Source organism: Ranitomeya imitator, chromosome 2 (genome assembly GCF_032444005.1).
Source record: "Ranitomeya imitator isolate aRanImi1 chromosome 2, aRanImi1.pri, whole genome shotgun sequence".
NCBI classification, from domain to species: domain Eukaryota; kingdom Metazoa; phylum Chordata; class Amphibia; order Anura; family Dendrobatidae; genus Ranitomeya; species Ranitomeya imitator.
Genome location: NC_091283.1, coordinates 642,468,818 through 642,491,312, shown reverse-complemented (window position 1 = coordinate 642,491,312; position 22,495 = coordinate 642,468,818). Strand labels below are relative to the sequence as shown.

Here is a 22,495-nt window from a genome sequence, read left to right as displayed (position 1 = left end):
CACAACAAACAGTACAAAGGCAATTCCACAGACAAGAAAAACAGGATTTCATACTATAGCTAAAATGTCCTTGAATGGACAGGTCAATATTTATCACAAATTCTTTTTTTTTTATTTTTGTTCATTGAGGTAATCATTTTTGTTCTGCTCTTCACACAGCCTTCACATCTATGAGTGGAAGAACAGTGTTTTTTGACGTAGTAAAGGCTGCAGCCAATCAGTGGCCATGCGATATTGTCAGCTCACCAACGGGGACACAACACTGAAAATGGAGGAATTCCTCCAGTATATGAAGAAAGTAATGAAGAACATTGCAAAAGAAAGGGTGAAGAAAAGCCCACAGATTAAAACAAACAAGTAAACCGGTAACTAGTCAACAGAGGCTGCTCGATGGTGATGCAGGAAAAAACACTACCGAATACAAACAATACTAATCAATAAAGGTACCAAATAAGTGATTCTAGCCCAAGTCCTAAAGTGCTACAGTTTTATTAGATCTTCATCACCCACTTTCTGATGAATATCTAATGAGATAACTAAACATGAGTTGGGGTAGCAGGGAAACTGCAACAAGCAAAGCTTCCTACATGTAAGTGTACAATCTCTACCCAAGTCTTTCTTTTGAAGTTCATCAGGGAAATTTAACCCTTTAGCACTGCAGGATTTGTGCTAGAATCACTGATATAGTACCTAGTATTTTCCCTGCATCTCTGTCCAGAAGCCTCTATGTGACTTGTAATCTGCTTATTTGTTTTAATTTGCTAAAATAAAAATTGATGTAAAGGTTTTTCTTCACCCCCTCTTTTGCAATGTGCCTTACGTTAATTTTTTTTTTTCTGCCCCAAACCTGTTTTGCTTGGTATGGGTGCCCTTTGATATGGATTACATGAAAAAAGTGTAGAATTTTTTTATTTTGTGCTGCACCCTGGGTTTATTAGTAAGGGGTTGTCCAGTGTGATCAACATCTTTTTTAACGTTATGCCTGCATGCAATTTTGCCAAATAAGGGGGTTGTCTCAGTCATAAAATTGTAAGAATTTTTTTTTTAAATGGTGATCTGGAAATAATTCTGTTGCTGGTTTCAAGAAGAAAAAAAAATCTAAGAAAAAAAAATCTAAGAAAAAAAACTGCTTCACCAACTTGAGCTGGTAAGGCTGCGATTTTTCTTGAATTTGGCCTTTTGTGGGCCATTCTTTTAATTTAGTGTAGGGACTTGCAAGTATGAGGATCCTTCAACATTTAATTTGTATTTTTTCGATTACCCATTGTATCAGGCCATGCAGTTTGTTGACGTGCACATATTGAAGGATAAAACTATGAACCTTCGAAAAATGAGAGAGAGATGAGCTCCTGCCACCTTTCCCCAATCCTGTGAAAAAAAATGCCTAAATAAGAGCATTGAACTTTAAAAGGAGAATCTGCCTCTGCTTCAAGGGAGACTCGACAGAACAGCTCCATCAAGAAGATTACAGATTTGATATTCGACAAGATGCCAGTTTAAGGACCACAACCCTAGCTGGAAAAATACAGATCTGCTCCATTGACCATCATTGAACCAGTGGATACGTTTGGAGAAGCCAGGCTAGGACCCTCTGGTCACCTGGCAATGTGCCTCAATGGACTGTCAGCTTCCTAAGCTTGTTGTTACCTCCTCTTTTTGGGAGCCCACCAAAAATGGGGTGTCACTGTTCAGGGTAGTTGGCACTGGAAGCCCCAAACTTGCAGTTGCTCTAATCCCGGTGAGCCACCATAAGGGCGAGTGTGAAGGATGTGCCTGACGTCAATATTACATAGTAAGGTCTACCCACTTGTACCAATGTGATGTTCTGCACCCCCTGGGGGGCACAGGTCAGCTTGCTACAGATTTACACAGACACCCCCTGTACACAGGGAACCAGGAAAACACAGGGAAAGAGGTGACCCAGACAGTGACTGATGTGGCACCACACTTGCCCACAAACCTGACAAGCCGAGAGGCCCCTTTCACTAGTCCCAGTGAAACAAAATCTTAACAGCCCGCTAAAATTTCCACTGTCATGATCCAGTCTGGAGTTTGTTTTCTGCTATTCTCTCTCTGGACTGGTCATACAAGGGTTAACCCTTTCTGCCTCGTTTTGGAACGGACTGGGCTTTTTCAGTCCTCTGCAGTCTGCTGGGCAGCGTCAGTGATCGTTCATGCTTCCAGGCTAGAGCAGCTGACCTATATACCTTGGTGATCCTTTTGCCTCTGACTTCCCGTATTTGTGCGAGACCCATTCCCTATCCCTGACTTAGTGTTCGTCTGATGGTTTTTCTTACAGTGTATTACTCGGTCTAATCTCTGAACTCCGCCTCTTGCTGCCCATCTCTGCTACATCGTTCCCCCAACCGGCTTTGACTTCTGGCTTGTACCCCAACTTCGTCTTACGTCTCATGTTCTGGATACCGGGCTCCCATTTGGCTCTGATTTCTGGCTTATCTCTGACTTTGTGCATTGCTGTTACCTCTGGTACTTATGCACCTGATAGTTTCTGACTCTGCTCGTCTGACCACTCTTTCATTACCTGTGACATATGTGCGGCTGCTCAGTGTTGCTAAACTGTGAGTGTTCAACCTCTCTTCCCTCACCAGCACCCCCTGGTGGAGGTTGCGCTAAACTGCAATGCAACCGCATCACAGCCATCACATGGTTAACGTGAATTATATCTGGGCAGAACTCAGCCCCCCTAGTATGGAAGGTTAAACCAAGAAACAGGGGTGTGAATTCCTGGATCGAGATAAAAGAGCAGTCCGAAGTAAAATTATATATTTAATCACCTTAAGTGCACACTAGACAATACAGTATATACACAATGGTGATACATATATAATGGTCAGATATGCAAATATACATAGTAGTAGTAAAAACGATATAAGCAGAATATATGTCAATTACCGGGTAACATTAGATCATGGGTGCACTGGGCCGCAGGGAACATGGGCAGCCAACTGGGTCCTAGGTCTTTCACAGCACGTTACTCGACATGACTCCCCTTTTGAAGTGGACAGCATACAGAGAGCGGGACAGACCACATGGCCATAAACTAGCCTTTATCCCCTTTGGGTCACTCCCCTCTTGCCCTCTGGGTTGAACCGAAATCCCCTCCCCTGGAGGTTTGTAGCCAATTCGCTAAAAACCTATGAAAGATCATAACTCCTTTCTGGATGGTACGAAGGCGGCGGTTCTTGAGCGATCGGATCTGGCCAGGTTTCTAGCAGCTGTTCTATGTATCTCCATACCCCAGGGTGCTAGAACTGCTCGAGACCCTGGAATGCAGTTAGTCTTAGCCAGAGATCACAAAAATATAACCCATGTGTGACCAGGAAGAACAATAAATCCTTATTCTCCTTATGAAATCACAACTGACTCAATAAAGCAGTTTAGACCTCATGATGTCCACATGGCAAGCAAGCCTTTTGTTCTGCTCTGAGCTGGCAAAGGTGTCAGATCTGTCACTCACAGTCCTTTGACTCTCCACTCTCCTGCTGCAGCTAGGTGTTCTGTTAAGCTGCACACTGAAGGGGTTTTTATAATCCTATGCTAAATAGGACACAAATAATTGACATGAAATTATATCTCCAATATTCTTCACAATGAGATTGCAATTTTGCACCATCTTGTATATTCGCTGGAACTGGTCTATGTTACTGTCGGTTTGGTGGTTCAATAAAAAGTATTGCCAGATTGGTTTACCCTCACCCTGTGTTGTCTGGGTAATATGTCCACGAGAAAGTAGAGCGGGCATTCAGTGGGCCATGTGGTCTTGGGCCAGCGGACGAAAGCATCCACTGATCCTCGGGTCTCCACAGAGCCCTTCATTTGCATAACTGTCATAAGCCTTCCATCCATGGAGTGACAGTTTCTTAATCTGCTTGACTATCAACTTTTTAGGCGGCATCAACTACAGCATCACAGACACTAGTCAGAGTGGTGTACCATTTTACTTCAATGTAAAAATTTAATTTAACCCCTTATCCCTAGAGGTATTTACACTTTTGCGTTTTCGTTTTTTTGCTCCCCTTCTTCCTAGAGCCGTAACGTTTTTACTTTTCTGTTAATATAGCCATGTGAGGGCTTGTTGTTTTGCAGGACGAGTTGTACTTTTGAACGACAACATTGGTTTTACCAGATCGTGTACTAGAAAAAACAAGAAAAAAAATTCCAAGTGCGGTGAAACTGCAAAAAATGTGCAATTCCACACTGGTTTTGCTTTTTTACTAGGTTCACTAAATGCTAAAACTGACCTGCCATTATGATTCTCTGGGTCATTCCGAGTTCATAGACACCAAACATGTCTAGGTTCTTTTTTATCTAAGTGGTGAAAAAAAATTCCAAGCTTTGTTAAAAAAAAAAAAAAATTGCGCAATTTTCTGATACCCTTTGCGTCTCCATTTTTTATTGTCTCTGGTTGCGTGAGGGCTTATTTTTTGCATGCAGAGCTGCAGTTTTTAATGATACCATATTAGTGTAGATATGATCTTTTGATCATTGTTATTGCAATGTCATGACGACCAAAGAAAACTTAATTCTGGCATTTTGACTTTTCCTCGCTATGCCATTTAGCGATCAGGTTAATCCTTTTTTTTTTAATTGATTGATCGGGTGATTCTGAACGCGTCACCTTCTGGTCTTGTGGTCGGGTCTCAGCCTTCACTACTTTGGCCATGTCTCTGAGCACTGAGCACCTTGTACTTCTGGGCACTCCAGGAAGGTTGCAGCTCTGGAATATATCAGCACTGGAGGATAATGGATTTCTGGCTGCTTCACTTTTAATTCTTCTCAACTCTTTGTCCGTTAATGTACGTCTTTTTTTCTCAACACGCTTTTTGCGACCCTGCTGAGTAGTTCCAACAAAACTTTTGATGGTTCTGTGATCACGCCCCAATATCTTAGCAACTTCAAGAGTGCTGCATCCCTCTAGGAGACATGTATAAATTTTTGACTTTTCAGAGTCAGTTAAATCTCTTTTTTGGCCCATGTTGCCTGAGAAAAAATACAAGCTTGGAGTTAGAAAATAAATTAAAAATTATGATATGGTCAAAATACTTGATTAACTAATAACTATTACATGTGTATAGTACAGACAAAAAGCTTGGACAGACCTTCTCATTTACAGATTTTTCTGTATTTTCATGACTATGAAAATTGTACATTCACACTGAAGGCATCAAAACTATGAATTAACACGTTTAATTATATACTTAATAATAAAATGTGAAAAAAAAACTGAAAATATGTCATTCTAGGTTCTTCAAAGTAGCCACCTTTTGCTTTGATGACTGCTTTGCACACTCTTGGCATTCTCTTGATGAGCTTCAAGAGGTAGTCACCGGGAATGGTCTTCCAACAATCTTGAAGGAGTTCCCAGAGATGCTTAGCACTTGATGGCCCTTTTGCCTTCACTCTGCAGTCCAGCTCACCCCAAACCATCTCAATTGGGTTCAGGTCTGGTGACTGTGGAGGCCAGGTCATCTGGCGTAGCACCCCATCACTCTCCTCCTTGGTCAAATAGCCCTTACACAGCCTGTTGGTGTGTTTGGAGTCATTGTCCTGTTGAAAAATAAATGATGGTCCAACTAAACGCAAACCGGATGGAATAGCATGCCACTGCAAGATGCTGTGGTAGCCATGCTGGTTCAGTATGCCTTCAATTTTGAATAAATCCCCAACAGTGTCACCAGCAAAGGACCCCCACACCATCACACCTCTTCCATGCTTCACGGTGGGAACCAGGTATGTAGAGTCCATCAGTACACCTTTTCTGCATCGCACAAAGACACGGTGGTTGGAACCAAAGATCTCAAATTTGGACTCATCAGACCAAAGCACAGATTTCCACTGGTCTAATGTCCATTCCTTGTGTTCTTTAGCCCAAACAAGTCTCTTCTGCTTGTTGCCTGTCCTTAGCAGTGGTTTCCTAGCAGCTATTTTACCATGAAGGCCTGCTGCACAAAGTCTCCTCTTAAGGCCGGAATCACACTACAGCGAGATACGGCCGAGTCTTGCAGGTGAAATCCCTCCTCTGCTGCCGGCACTCCAGAGCGGAGCGTGCAGCCGCACAGCAATACATGGAGCTGCACACTCCGCTCCGGAGTGCCAGCACCAGAGAAAGGATTTCACCTGTGAGACTCGGCCGTATCTCGCTGTAGTGTGACTCCGGCCCAACAGTTGTTGTAGAGATGTGTCTGCTGCTAGAACTCTGTGTGGCATTGACCGTGTCTCTAATCTGAGCTGCTGTTAACCTGCAATTTCTGAGGCTGGTGACTCGGATAAACTTATCCTCAGAAGCAGAGGTGACTCTTGGTCTTCCTCTCCTGTGGCGGTCCTCATGTGAGCCAGTTTCTTTGTAGCGCTTGATGGTTTTTGCCACTGCACTCGGGGACACTTTCAAAGTTTTCCCAATTTTTCGGACTGACTGACCTTCATTTCTTAAAGTAATGATGGCCACTCATTTTTCTTTACTTAGAATTTGTATTATGGCAAGAAAAAAGCAGCTAACAGTCTATTTCGTAGGACTATCAGCTGTGTATCCACCAGACTTCTGCACAACACAACTGATGGTCCCAACACCATTTATAAGGCAAGAAAGTCTTAGTTACTCACCGGTTAACAATGTTTTTCGGAGTCCATGACAGCACTACAGAGAGAGGGGATCCGCCCTTCAGGAACAGGAAACCTACAGATACATAAGGGCGGCACCTCTCCCATGCATCAGTTGGTTTACAGAGCACAAGAGGACCACCAAGGTTAATGACATAATTTATATATATAACAATATTACAAGTTAACTATCCACCACGAGTGGACTATATGAAAAAAGGGAAGAGGTGTACACCCAGAACTTAAGCAGACGGGAGGATATGTACGGGTGCTGTCATGGACTCCGAAAAACACCGTTAACCGGTGAGTAACCAAGACTTTATCGGTCGTCCATGACAGCACCACGGAGAGAATTACAGGGTGTAGCTATTTAGGGAGGGACTGCAGCACCCTTACACCCAAAGAGAGGTCCAAGGAACCACCCAGGTTCAATCTATAATGGATATAGAAAGTATTTGTTGATGACCTAGTTGCAGCCTTACATATTTGGTCGATCGACACCTCTAACCTCTCCGCCCACGAGGCAGCCATAGCTCTAGTGGAATGCGCTCTTAGACCTTCAGGCGCCGGCTTGCCCTTTGAGACATATGCCAGCAAGATAGCCTCCCTGATCCACCTAGCTAGCGTAGATTTTGATACTCTATGACCTTCCTGCTATCCTGATAGGACACGTATAGGGCATTATCTATCTTCCAAGGATCAGTCACTGCTAGATACTCTAGGATACATCTTCTTACATCTAGAGTGTGTAGCTTCCTTTCTTTATCATTAGTAGGATTAGGGAGGAAAGATGGAAGAACTATCTCCTGTGTTTTATGGAATCTAGACACTACTTTAGGAAGATATGCTGGATCAGGGGAAAGTATCACTCTATCATCTCTAACTTGCATGTAATGGGGAAGCCTGGATAATGCCTGGATGTCGCCTACCCTACGAGCTGATGTTAGGGCCACCAGGAAGGCTACTTTAAGAGACAGGTTTTTAATAGAAGCCGAAGAAATTGGTTCAAATGGAGCTTCTGTCATGGCCGTGAGGACTAAGTTTAAGTCCCACGGCATGACCTTATTCTTCACCATTGGTCTAGACCGTTTTGTCGCTTTGATGAATCTGCTGACCCAGTAATTTTCAGAAATGTTGCAGCCAAAGAGGGCCCCTAAGGCTGACAGAGTATTTGGGGATAACCCCATATCCAACCCCTTTTGTAAAAACACCAATATCTGGTCTATTGGTGTTGATTGACCAGCTACTACCCCCGAGTTTTGAAGAAATCTTTTCCAGATCCTGACGTAAATTTTGGTGGTGATTAACACGCTGCTCAAAAGCAGAAAAATAATCAGGCCCGGCGAGAAACCTATCTCTTAACAGCGACCACTGAAAATCCATGCCATCAGATGAGGGCCAACTGCCCGAGGATGGTAGACTGGGCCCTGGGACAGAAGATCTGGAATGTCTGGTAAGACCCATGGGTCGGATATAGACATGGTCCTGAGGCATGAAAACCACATCCTTCTGGGCCAGAAGGGGGCAATTACTATAACTCTGGCTTTGTCCTTCCTGATTTTCCTCACCACCTGAGGAAGTAGAGACAGGGGAGGAAAGGTGTAAGCTAGCCTGAAGTTCCAGTCTATGAGGAGGGCGTCTACTGACAGAGGATTTTCTCTGGGGTTCTTCAGAGAGCAGAATTGTGTCACTTTTCTGTTTTCTTTTGTGGCAAAAAGGATCTACCTCCGGTTGACCCCATCTTTCCACAATGAGATTGAAGATAGCGTCGTTTAGTGACCATTCTCCCTGCCTCAAGGTGTTGCGGCTTAAGAAATCCACCGTAGTATTTTCTATTCCTTTTATGTGAAGAGCTGTCAACTAGAGAAAGTGCTGCTCTGCTTGCTGGAATAGACGATTTGCCACGGGTTGATGATTGATATATGCCACGGAGACCCGAATGTCGGAGAATATCCGCACGTAGTGGCCCTGTAGATAGACAAGGAGTTTTTTAACTGCCTGCTCCACCGCCATTAACTCCTTCAAATTAGAGGACATTTCCGTTTGAAGCTGGTCCCAAAGTCTCTGAATTATAATCTCACCCATGTGAGCCCCCCAACCAGAAGGGCTAGCGTCTGTGGTGATTATACGGGTTACGTTGTATTCCCAGGGAACCCCCGTGGATAGATTATTTTGGTCTAGCCACCATTCGAGGGATACAATAGTGTTTTTGGACAAGGTCAGCTGGCTCTCTAGGTGACCCCCCAAAATTTTTTGTTGTAATAACACCTCGCTCTGAAGTATCCTTGTATGATACTGGGCCCATCGGACTGCTGGAATGCAGGAAGAGAGAGAGCCCAACAGAGACATCGCTCTTCTAAGGGACATGGTGGGGTTTTTAAAGGCGTTTAGCACTTGAAAGTGCAGGCGATCTATTTTTTCATGAGGCAAACGGCATTCCTGATCCTGGGAATCCAAGGTCAGGCCTGAACAAAATCGCTGCACTTTCATGGGCTGTAGCCGGGACTTTTTGACATTTAGTAATCATCACAGACGCTCCAGGGCAGACATTACTTTTTGTACTTGTTCTAAACAGTGCTCCTCTGTTTTACCCACTATAAGGAGATCGTCCAGGTAGGGGATTACCAGAATGTCAGACTCCTGTAGGTGGGCCATTACCTCAGCCATGACCTTCGTAAATACATGGGGGGCGACGATATACCAAAGGGGAGAGCCCTATACTGGAAATGTCTGACCACCCCATCTAACCGGACCACTACCCTCAGGAATCTTTGGTGTCCTGCATAAATTGGGATATGGTAATAGGCGTCCTTTAAATCCGACACCACCATAAAACAGTTTTTAAACAGTAGTTTTATTGTGGTATTAACAGTATCCATTTTAAATGGTTGTATGGTCAGGAAATTGTTAAGAGCCCTAAGAATGATAATAGTTCTGAAGGAGCCGTCTGGTTTACGTATCAGGAATAGAGGAGAGTAGAATCCTCTACCCCGTTCTCCTTCCGGAACCTCTGATAGGACTTTCTTACTGAGCAGGTCGTGAATTTCCGTTTCCAGGGCCATCTGTTCTGCTGCAGAGGACCTGAGCGGGGTAACCCTGAAGAAATTATGAGGGATAGAGGAGAACTCTAGCCGCAGACCCGTAGCTATTATTCCCAAAATCCAATTGCTACTGGAAATTTTGGACCAGGCTGGGTAGAAGGCAGATAGTCTACCTCCCACCGGGGCAACTAGTCATTGGGGTGGCTTTTTGATCTCACGGGATGGCTCCTGACGTCCCGCACCACCAAACATGAATCCAGTACCTCTTTTCTTTTTATCGTCCCATCTGCCCTGGTCCCTGGCCGGCCTTCTGCGAAATAATCTTTTCCCTGTGAAGGGACGCCTATAAGAAGTGGTTGGTAGACTGGGAAATTTCTTTTTGTCGTCACCGGCCTTCTCCAGTAGTTCGTCTAGAACAGGACCAAACAGGTATTCTCCTTCGCACGGGATAGAGCAAAGACGGGACCTGGCCTGAATGTCGCCAGGCCAACACTTCAGCCATGGGCCCTGCGTGCCGCATTCGATAACCCTGCAGCCCTAGCTGCCATCCTTGCAGAATCTGCGGATGCGTCTGCTAGAAAAGCAGCGGCATTCTGGATGGTCGGTAGGGATTTTAATATGGATTCCCTAGAGGCTCCATCTTCTAAATTAGACTCTAGTTGGTCCAGCCAGACCATCATTGATCTGGCTGTGCATGTCGCAGCTACTGCAGGTCGTAGAGCACCAGCCGACATCTCCCAAGTCCTTTTAAGAAACGAGTCTGCTTTCTTATCAAGAGGATCTTTTAAGGAAGCCATGTCATCGAAGGGAATAGAGGATTTCTTAGAAGCTTTAGCCACCGCTGCGTCTAATTTTGGTGCCTTATCCCACGTGTTCACCAAGGGGTCGTCAAAGGGATATCTCTGCTTAAAGGCCGGTGGTAGGGAGCCCTTTTTTTCTGGCTTTTTCCACTCTCTTTTGACAAGGTTTTGAACCCTGTCATTAAAGGGACACTGTCACCTGAATTTGGAGGGAACAATCTTCAGCCATGGAGGCGGGGTTTTTGGGTGTTTGATTCACCCTTTCCTTACCCGCTGGCTGCATGCTGGCTGCAATATTGGATTGAAGTTCATTCTCTGTCCTCCATAGTACACGCCTGCGCAAGGCAAGATTGCCTTGTGCAGGCATGTACTACGGAGGACAGAGAATGAACTTCAATCCAATATTGCAGCCAGCATGCAGCCAGCGGGTAAGGAAAGGGTGAATCAAAAACCCAAAAACCCCGCCTCCATGGCTGAAGATTGTTCCCTCCAAATTCAGGTGACAGTGTCCCTTTAAGTGGAAATGATTTCTTGTGTCTAGACCGCCGAACATTAGGTCTTGCTCCGAAAGTTCTTGTTTTTCGTCAGCCATCCCCATGGTGGATCTGACTGATTTAACCAGTCTGTCTATCTGGTCTAGCGGGAAAAAGAATCGATTAGCATCCTCCTCTAAAGAGGATGCCGAGGAGACGGAGGCTTCCGAATCATTCTTTCCTAGGGGCAGTAGAAGAATCTGAATCTGAGACACTATGCTCCCTTCTTCTCTTGGAAGTCTTCCTTTGGGACAAGGATTTTAGGGAATCTTTTACTTCTCTCCTGATAATTTCTCTAAGGTTTGAAGTAAAATCGGGAGACTCTTCCGCCACCTATGGGAGCAGAAAAAAACCCTATGTAATTTAACTAGTACTACCGCTATACAATGTCCTTTACTCCCTACCGTCTGTCGCACACACGACTGACATAGCCTTTTAGGGTAGGCGTCTGGCAAAGGGCAACCACAGTGCACACTCCTTATTCTTTACTTTACCAGCGCACTTTTTCCCCTAAGGAAAAAACATAGGAAAGGACTGCATCAGGGCACGTTCACGAAGATCTCTTACCCATTCAGCAGCGGTAGGTACCGGATTACTGGGGGAACGAACCGGATCCTTCAGTCTAGATGAAGTCCTGCAACTGGACTGATCACTGCGTCCGCGGGTCTTCGGCTGGGGGTTAGCATGGGACCTTTCCGAGGCTCTGTCCTGCTCCTGCTCCAGCAGACCGACGGGAGCTTCTGGCTCATCCATTGCTGCAGATGGGCTCATTAGCAGCCCTGCAGCCTTCTGTGCGGCTATAATACTCACCGACGCTGGTTTTTGGGGACGGACATCCCCCGGACTCCGCTCCGCTCACTGCCGTGGAGCCCTACCCGGACCCACCGTGGCGCTTCCAGGGACCACACTGCCCGAGGTAGGAGACCCCCTCACTACCTGAATCGGACAGCCGGCCTGGGTATTCCAGATAAAATACGGATATATCTGTAGGGCATCCTGCCCTCCAGGAACAGGAAACCAACTGATGCGTGGGAGAGGTGCCGCCCTTATGTATCTGTAGGTTTCCTGTTCCTGAAGGGCGGATCCCCTCTCTCCGTGGTGCTGTCATGGACGACCGATAAATCCCACTTATTAAACGTGACAGGGCACACCTGTGAAGTGAAAACCATTCCAGGTGGCTACCTCTTGAAGCTCATCAAGAGAATGCCAAGAGTGTGCAAGGCAGTCATCAAAGCAAAAGGTGGCTACTTTGAAGAACCTAGAATATAAGACATAATTTCAGTTATTCCACATTTTTTTGTTAAGTATATAATTCCACATGTGTTAATTCATAGTTTTGATGCCTTCAGTGTGAATGTACAATTTTCTTAGTCATGAAAATACAGAAAAATCTTTAAATGAGAAGGTGTGTTCAAACTTTTGGTCTGTACTGTATATATACTGTGTGCACAATGTGAGCTATAATGTATATACCTTATTTTTCAGACTATAAGAAGCATGGTTTTCCTTCCAAAAAGTGGAGAAAAATGGGGGGTGCGTCTTATAGTCCGGATATATTGGCTCTGGCTGTTCGTGGGTAGGTGGGGGAGCGATAGAGGAGCAGCAGGTCACAGAGGCAGGAGCCAGCGGCTCCGGCTAACTCCTGTGCCCGTTGCTAAAGAGAAATGAATATGCACTGCATTCCACACCCATGGGCGTGGAGGGCAATGAATATTCATTTCTTCCTGGCATGACTTATTGGCCCCATACAAGTCCTGGTATCCATGGCCCCATCAGAAAAGATTTTTTTAAAAATCCTTTACTCTTACCTTCCTCCGCTCCCTTGCAGTGTCCTGCTCCGGTGCCAGCAGCTGCTTACAAGCAGCACATGGCAGGGACATCATGCGCTGCTCACAAGCAGAGCACAGCTGCCAGAATACTCACCGGGTGTTCATTAGAGGTCACGGTGAGTATCCATTCGCTTCAGTAGCGCACCGTCAGCGGTCAAGTGTGCCGATACTTAAGATAAGAGAAATGAATATTCATTTCTCTTAAGTATCGACACACGTGACCGCCGGCAGCAGCAGGAAGCAGGCGTCTGACAGTGCGCGCTAATGAGGAGGAATAAAAACTCACCGATTTCTCTGTGATAAACGGTCCCAGTGAGTATTCCGGCAGCTGTGCTCTGCTTGTAAGCAGCGCATGATGTGCCTGCCACGTACTGCTTACAAGCATTATGCAGCTGCTGGCACCGGAGCAGGACGCTGCAACTGCGAGGGAGTGGAGGAGGAGGAAGAGAACAGTAAAAGGTTTTTTTTGTTTTTTTTATATCTTTTCTGATGGGGCCATGGATACCAGGAACGGGATGGGGCCAATCAGTCATACCAGGAACTGGATGGGGCCAATCAGTCATACCAGGAACTGGATGGGGCCAATCAGTCATACCAGGAACTGGATGGGGCCAATCAGTCATACCAGGAACTGGATGGGGCCAATCAGTCATACCAGGAACTGGATGGGGCCAATCAGTCATACCAGGAACTGGATGGGGCCAATCAGTCATATCAGAATAAGAATGGGACTATTCATACCAGGACTGGGATGGGGCCAATCATACCAGAATAAGGATGGATCCATGCATACCAGGATGGGGATGAGGGCCATGCAGACCAGGATAGGGATGAGGGGACCATATTTACCAGGATAAGTGATCTTAAGTACAGAATAGACCAAGTTTTTGCTTCAGTTTTTTTCCCCCTAATTTCCTCCTCTAAAACCCGTTGCGTCTTATAATACGGTACATATGTAATAATGTGTACTATATAGTACAAGGAGAAAATTGTTGGTTCCCTTCTGTTAAAACAAGAAAAACCCACAATGGCCACTGAAATAACTTCAAACTGACAAAAGTTATTTTATATTTACATTTATTTGAAATCAATTAATGAAAATCAGACATTCCTTTTGAATTGTGTTTCAACAGAAAAAATTAAACCAAAGCGATAGAAATGGCCCTTGATAAAAATGATGGTACCCCCTAGAAAAAAAATAGAAAATAGTTTCATTTTAGGAACATGTTAAACTAAGGCTGCTTTCACACATCAAGTTGTTTCAGGCTAAATTCGGCTCTCGGGAGAAAAAAACGGAACCGGAAAAAAAACCGGATCCGTTTTCCCCCCATTGGACTTGTATTAGAGCCAGATTGCGCCGGATGGCCCAGCGTTCCGTCCGGTTTGATGCCGGATCCGGCGTACACTCGATTCCGGTGTCTGGAAAAAACGTCTACTGTAACGTTTTTGGTCTCCGGCGAAAAAGCCTGAAGCGCCGGATCTGGCGCTTCCGGCTGTTTGCTAGAATGGAAGCTTATGGGAGCCGGAAGGTGCCGGATGCAGAAAATGGCGGATCCGACGGCCTGATACGTTTTTTTTTTTTTTAAACTGAGCATGCTCCAATTTTTTTTTTATCCAATAATCTAGATAGGCTAGCCGGATCCGTTAAAAAAACCGGATCCGTCGCATCAGTTTTTCACAATCTACGCCAGATCCAATTTTTCCAACATTCGCCGGATTTAGCCTGAAACAAAAAACCTGATGTGTGAAAGTAGCCTAAGGGGTGTACTGTAATTAACATCACAGGTGTTTACAAACTGGTAACCAGTTAGTCTTTTTAAAGGGTGAAAAGTAGTCGTGCTGTTTGGCATCATGGTGTCTACCACACTGAAGATGGACCTAAGAAACCTAAGAAGAGTTGTCTCAGGGTATTAGAATGAAAATGATAGACAGACATTCAGAGGTAGGTTAGGGGCTTGCCACGCGCTCACTTGTAATGGGCAGCCGAGAATCTTGAGAGTGGTGGGTGTCAGATCCTGCTGGTGAGGCGCAGCAACATACGAAGAACAGAGGAATGCAGCACATCCATCCAGTAAAATAAAAATCCTATATTTAGATTCAATTAAAAACGAGTGGATCCATGAAAGAACATTAAAAAAGTCATAGCTACTCACCGATAACGGTGTTTCTCGGAGCCCATGACAGCACTACGGAGAGAGGGGATCCGCCCTTCAGGGACAGGAAACCTACAGATAAAAGGGCGGTACCTCTCCCTCGCATCAGTTGGTTTACAGAGCATCAGAGGACCTCCAGGTTAGTTACAACAGAGAAAAAATCATATTATAACATTTCTTAATAGAGGAAACCCATGCCTAGACTATATTATATAAATTATATGTAATTAAAGGTGCTCACCGCACTCGTGATGGGAGGGAATAAGCGGGTGCTGTCATGGGCTCCGAGAAACACCGTTATCGGTGAGTAACTATGACTTTCTTGGTCTCCCATGACAGCAATACGGAGAGAATTGCAGAGACTAAGCTTAGGGAGGGACCACCGCCTCGAGAACCCTTCGTCCGAAGGTTAAGTCAGATACAGAGGCTAGATTTAATCTATAGTGTCTAAAGAAGGTTGATGGTGATGACCAGGTGGCCGCCTTACAGATTTGCTCTATTGATACCTCTGACCTCTCAGCCCATGAGGTAGCTACTGCTCTTGTGGAATGCGCTCTTATACCATCCGGGATCGTATTCCCCGTGGATGAATATGCCAAAGCTATTGCCTCCTTTATCCACCTTGCCAAAGTACCTTTGGATGCCCGGAATCCTTTTCTGGGACCCTGAAAACAAACAAACAAAGAGCCTTCCTTCCTATACTCCCTGGTGGAATCCAAGTATTGGACTAGGCATCTTCTGACATCTAGATTATGGAAGTTCTGCTCCCTCTCATTTCTGGGGTTTGGGCAAAAGGACGGCAGGGATAATTCTTATGACCTATGGAATTTTAACGCCACTTTTGGCAAATAGGCCGGGTTGGGTCTAAGAGTTACTATCATTCAATATTTTAGTGAAGGGTGGGTTAGAGGATAGGGCTTGAATCTCACTTATTCTGCGCGCAGATGTTAAGGCTACTAAGAGAATGGTCTTAAGTGATAATGTTTTAATGGGAATCGTCTCTATGGGTTCAAATGGAGGACCCGTTAACGCCGAGAGGACTAAATTTAGGTCCCACGTGGGCATTTTTTGAGTAATTAAAGGCTTTGATCTTGTTACTGCCTTAATAAACCTTATTACCCATGGGTTGGCCCCAATATTTTGGTTATAGAGTGCTCCTAGAGCTGCTATCTGTACCTTAAGAGTACTGACCGCTAACCCCTGTTCCAGACCTTTTTGTAGGAACTCAAGTATTTTAGCAATTGAAGGCCCATCCTGGACTTTTACCTTGGAGACAGACAAGAATTTTTTCCATGTTTTCCCATATATTTTAGTAGTAATAGGTTTTCTACTTTTTAACAATGTAGCAACTAAGTTGTCTGAGAAACCCCTTTCTTTTAATAGTCTCCGTTCAAAAGCCAGGCTGTCAAATGCAAGTTCGACTCTTGTGGGTGGAAGATCGGCCCTTGCTGTAGCAGGTCTGGTATATTCGGTAGGATCCATGGGTCTGAGACCGATAGCATCCTTAGCCAGGAAAACCATGTCCTTTTTGGCCAGAACGGGGCTATAAGGATCATTTTTGTTTTGTCCTCTCTGACTTTCCGAATGACTGCCGGGATCAGAATGATTGGAGGAAAAGCATATGTCAGCTTGTGGGTCCATGGAAAGGCATCTAGAGCCTGGGGATTCCCTTCCAGGTTCAGTGAGCAAAATTTGTTTACTTTCTTGTTTTTGGAATTGGCGAGTAAGACTATTGTTGGAGTTCCCCACATTTCTGTGATCTGGTTGTAGATAGACTGGTTCAGGGACCACTCGCCCTGTTTTAAGTGGGTTCGACTCAAGTCATCTGCTTTCTCGTTCTTTGAACCCTGAATATGTAGCGCAGAGAGGGATTAGTAGATTTTCTTCCGCAAGGCTGATCATTTTGGCAGAGAAACTCATCAGCGACCGAGACCTTGTTCCTCCCTGGTGATTTATATACGCTACTGTCACTTTGTTGTCCGAAAAAATTCAGACATGATGTCCCCGAATGTAGGTTAGGAAAGATAGAAGAGCATAATGCACCGCCCAAAGTTCTTTTTGGTTTGAGGATGCTGATAGTTCCTGAACTGTCCAGTTTCCCTGAGCCACTCTGTCTCCCATGTGAGCCCCCCACCCTCTGGGACTCGCATCAATTGTTATTACCCGAGATATTTTTGGCACCCAAGGAATTCCCATTGACAGATTTTGGTTCTTTCCCCACCAAACAAGGGAATGAATAACTGAGGAATTTAGAATGACCCGGCTTTCCAAATTGTTTTTTTAGTGTTAACTGCCACTCTAGTATTCCCTTGTGTGGAATTGTGCGAAAGGTATCGCTGGTAGGCATGACGATAGAGAGCCTAGTAGCGGCATTGCTCTCCTTAGAGTCATGGAGGGGTTTGTGTAGCGTTCGTGCTATCATGGTCAATATATTGTCCTTTTTGAGACCTGGGAGTCGGCATTCTTGAAACCGGGAGTCTAACGTCAGTCCTAGGAACTCCTGTACTTGATAGGGTTCCAACTTTGATTTTTTTACGTTTATGAGCCAACTAGAGTCCGTCAGAATAGTCATTACTCGGTCTCTCTGTTCCCTGCAACTTTGAGCAGAGTTGCTTGCAATAAGAAAATCGTCCAAGTAAGGAACTATTAATATATTTTGTTCCCTTATGTAGGCCATCCTGAGAAATTTTTGAGATTGTTCGTGGATGGCCACATGGAAGTATGCGTCGGTTAGGTCTATCACAACCATGTAGCAATTCTGGAAAAGGATTTTTATGGTAGACTTTATTGTTTCCATTTTGAATTTGTGATTTCTTACGTATTTGTTTAAGTTTAAGTTTATAATCGTCCGAAAGGACCCGTCGGGTTTCGGTACTAAAAACAGAGGGGAGAAAAACCCTTCCCCTATTTCTTAAGGGGAGATTTCCCAAATTACGGATTTCTGCAGTAGGGAAATAATTTCTTTCTCTAATGCCGCTTGTTCTGCTGCCGAAGACCTTGTTTTTGTCACTACATAATTTCGGGGAGGTAAAGAAACAAAATCTATTTTTAGACCAGAATGTATGAGTTTTAAAATCCAGATGTTGTTGGATATTTTCTTCCAGGCGGGAAGGAATGATGTGAGTCTTCCCCCCACCGTAGGAAAAATGTCATTTGAAGGGAGAAGAGGGAACCCCATTATAAAATATGCACTTTCACGGAGATCACTCACCATTCGGATGTGGAGGTAGGTACCGGTTCTGGTGGAGGGCCCGGGTCTGGCAGAGGAAGCTCTTAAGGAGGAGAGTTAGTCATTGCAGCAGATCTGCTGCGCTGCGTGGAATGGCTGCTAGACCCACTTCTCCTGCTCTTGGGGGTCTGTCTTCCTGTGGTGCTGCTGCCTCGGCTGCAACTCCTGCTGTGGATCGCTGTCCTCCATGCTTGTAGGGAGATAGGGAGATAGTTGTCGCACTATTTGAATCCTGTGCCACCCCCGGCGTTTACCGCACTTCCGTCCTCCTCCAGGGAGAAAAAAAGCTACCGCGCATGCGCACGGAGATGACCCGGAAGTCCTGCCGCTCCGGAGCGGCAGCCATCTTTCTACACCCGGAGCGTGCGCTTATCAGCACAGGAGCTCCGGGTGATCCAGCACCCCTTCCTCCCTCGGAGTCGGCGGCGTTCTCCCTCCGCACACCCTGAAGTACCCCTCGGTTCCAGCGGTGGCGGCTTCGGGAGCCGGACTCGCCGCCGGAACCCGACTGCCCGGTCCATCGGTCTTCAAAAGAGGTACAACCGAAAAGAGGTTCCCTGTCAGGGACAGGAAACCAACTGATGCGAGGGAGAGGTACTGCCCTTTTATCTGTAGGTTTCCTGTTCCTGAAGGGCGGATCCCCTCTCTCCATAGTGCTGTCATGGGAGACGAGAAAAACTGACTTGTTTCTGGAGCAACAAATGCGCATAGCCATAGTATGACTTATGCACCTGTCAAATTTTGTTTGAATGCAGATTGCACATTTTCTGTTAGTATAATAAACCTCATTTCAAGGCAGAAACGTTACTGTGTCCAACAGTTATTAGATATATGAAACTGAAATAGCTGTTGCAAAAAAAAACAATTTTTATAAAACATTAAGCTTAAGATTAATAGGGGTGCCCAAACATATATATATATATATATATATATATATATATATATATATATATATATATATATATATATATATATATATATATATATATATATATATATATATATATATATATATATGTCCTTCTCAAAAAATTAGCATATAGTGTTAAATTTCATTATTTACCATAATGTAATGATTACAATTAAACTTTCATATATTATAGATTCATTATCCACCAACTGAAATTTGTCAGGTCTTTTATTGTTTTAATACTGATGATTTTGGCATACAACTCCTGATAACCCAAAAAACCTGTCTCAATAAATTAGCATATTTCACCCATCCAATCAAATAAAAGTGTTTTTTAATAACAAACAAAAAAACCAACAAATAATAATGTTCAGTTATGCACTCAATACTTGGTCGGGAATCCTTTGGCAGAAATGACTGCTTCAATGCAGCGTGGCATGGAGGCAATCAGCCTGTGACACTGCTGAGATGTTATGGAGGCCCAGGATGCATCAATAGCGGCCTTAAGCTCATCCAGAGTGTTGGGTCTTGCGTCTCTCAACTTTCTCTTCACAATATCCCACAGATTCTCTATGGGGTTCAGGTCAGGAGAGTTGGCAGGCCAATTGAGCACAGTAATACCATGGTCAGTAAACCATTTACCAGTGGTTTTGGCACTGTGAGCAGGTGCCAGGTCGTGCTGAAAAATGAAATCTTCATCTCCATAAAGCATTTCAGCCGATGGAAGCATGAAGTGCTCCAAAATCTCCTGATAGCTAGCTGCATTGACCCTGCCCTTGATGAAACACAGTGGACCAACACCAGCAGCTGACATGGCACCCCACACCATCACTGACTGTGGGTACTTGACACTGGACTTCAGGCATTTTGGCATTTCCTTCTCCCCAGTCTTCCTCCAGACTCTGGCACCTTGATTTCCGAATGACATGCAAAATTTGCTTTCATCAGAAAAAGTACTTGGGACCACTTAGCAACAGTCCAGTGCTGCTTCTCTGTAGCCCAGGTCAGGCGCCTCTGCCGCTGTTTATGGTTCAAAAGTGGCTTTACCTGGGGAATGCGGCACCTGTAGCCCATTTCCTGCACACGCCTGTGCACGGTGGCTCTGGATGTTTCCACACCAGACTCAGTCCACTGCTTCCTCAGGTTCCCCAAGGTCTGGAATCGGTCCTTCTCCACAATCTTCCTCAGGGTCCGGTCTCCTCTTCTCGTTGTACAGCGTTTTCTGCCACATTGTTTCCTTCCAACAGACTTACCATTGAGGTGCCTTGATACAGCACTCTGGGAACAGCCTATTTGTTGAGAAATTTCTTTCTGGGTCTTACCCTCTTGCTTGAGGGTGTCAATGATGGCCTTCTTGACATCTGTCAGGTCGCTAGTCTTACCCATGATGGGGGTTTTGAGTAATGAACCAGGCAGGGAGTTTATAAAAGCCTCAGGTATCTTTTGCATGTGTTTAGAGTAAATTAGTTGATTCAGAAGATTAGGGTAATAGGTCGTTTAGAGAACCTTTTCTTGATATGCTAATTTATTGAGACAGGTTTTTTGGGTTATCAGGAGTTGTATGCCAAAATCATCAGTATTAAAACAATAAAAGACCTGACAAATTTCAGTTGGTGGATAATGAATCTATAATATATGAAAGTTTAATTGTAATCATTACATTATGGTAAATAATGAAATTTAACACTATATGCTAATTTTTTGAGAAGGACCTGTATATATATATATATATATATATATATATATATATATATATATATATATATATATATATATATATATATATATATATATATATATATATATATATATATCTGTACTAGTACTAGCCCAAATAATAAAGCTGCCTTAACAATTTTACCACACGTGGAACATTTAAAAAAAAAAAAATGTCGGCAAAAATAATGAAAAATTATAGCTCTCAAAATATGGGGATTCAAAACCTAGTTTTTGCATTAAAAAGCATCTTTTCATGTGTGACAACAGCCAAACATAAAAACATAATGTAAATCCGGCATTGCTGTAACCACACCAACCCAAAGAATAAAATCATCTAATCACTTCTACTGCATGAGGAACAATGCAAAAAAAAAAACAAAACACACAATTCTTCACCTGCAGTTGATTTGTAATATACATTACTTTACTGAGCGGTACGATCTGACCGCTGAACACAGAAAAAAGCTGCGGGCGCCGAAGATCAGTGAGAAGCTGCCAGGGACCGCGCCGGGAGCAGGTGAGTATAATGGGGACTGGAGGGTGAGTATTGAGCAATATTCACTTGTCTGCGTTCCACCGCTGGGCGCCGCTGTGTCTTCTGTGTCCTCTGCCTGTGACGTACGGGTCAGAGGGCGCAATGACGCAATTGACCTTTACAGTCACTGCGGAGGACGCGGAAGACACAGCGGCGCCCAGTGGTGGAACGCGGACAGGTGAATATTGCAAGTGCCGGGGGACTGCTCAGGACAAGAGGTGAGTATGTGATTTATTTATTTTTTTTAAATAGCAGTAGCCGGCTATGGGGCAAATGTTTCTATGAAGCATCTTATGGGGCCATAATCAGCCTATGCAGCATTGTATGGGGCACATTATCTATGGAGCATCTTATGGGGCCCATCATAAACTTTATGGAGCATTTTATGGGGCATATTTTATTATGGAGCATATTTTATTATGGAGCATCTTATGGGGCCATCATGAACTGTATGTAGCATTATATGGGGCTCCTGATTCAATATGGATATTCAAAGACACGTAACCTACTGATGTCTCAATTAATCTTGCTTTTATTGGTATCTATTTTAACTTTTGACATGTACCAGTAGCTGCTGCATTTTCCACCCTAGGCTTATACTCGAGTCATTAAGTTTTCCCAGTTTTTTGTGGCAAAATTAGGGGTCTCGGCTTATACTCGGGTCGGCTTATACTCGAGTATATACGGTATTCTGTGTTACCTAACTCTCTAATTTAAGGGCATAAGAATTCAAAGTTTGATAATTGCAAAATTTTCGCCAAATTTCCTTCTGATTTTTTTTTTTTTTTTTTTTTTTTACAACAAAAAAGCAAGTCATAAAGAAGAAATGTACCACTACAATAAAGTACAATATGTCACAAAAAAAAAATCCCGGAATCAGTGGGATCCATTGAAACGTTCCAGAGTTATAAGAAAAAGCAAAAAAGTCAGCTCACCCATCCAAGTATCCGGGACTCCGAGGACGGAAACTGCAGTGCAGCAGGAAAAAACAATCAATCCAATAGGTAATCCAGCTCAGGCTGTCTGCTAAAAACTTTCACATTTTTTCTTTTGCCATTTGAATCATGTCTCTTGTGTTTATAGGTGTTTCATTATATTATTTTATTTAGCTTATATTGTAAGTTAACT

General features: G+C 44.1%; 1 long non-coding RNA gene across 1 annotated transcript in view; it reads right to left on the bottom strand.

Moving 5' to 3' along the window:
• Positions 1–2,774: 2,774 nt before the first annotated feature.
• Positions 2,775–22,495, bottom strand: part of LOC138665384 (uncharacterized) — a 35,515-nt gene continuing 15,794 nt past the window's right edge. Inside the window, exon 2 of the long non-coding RNA XR_011318459.1 lies at positions 2,775–5,001. This is a non-coding gene — a long non-coding RNA (uncharacterized lncRNA). The remainder of the gene's footprint in view (positions 5,002–22,495) is intronic.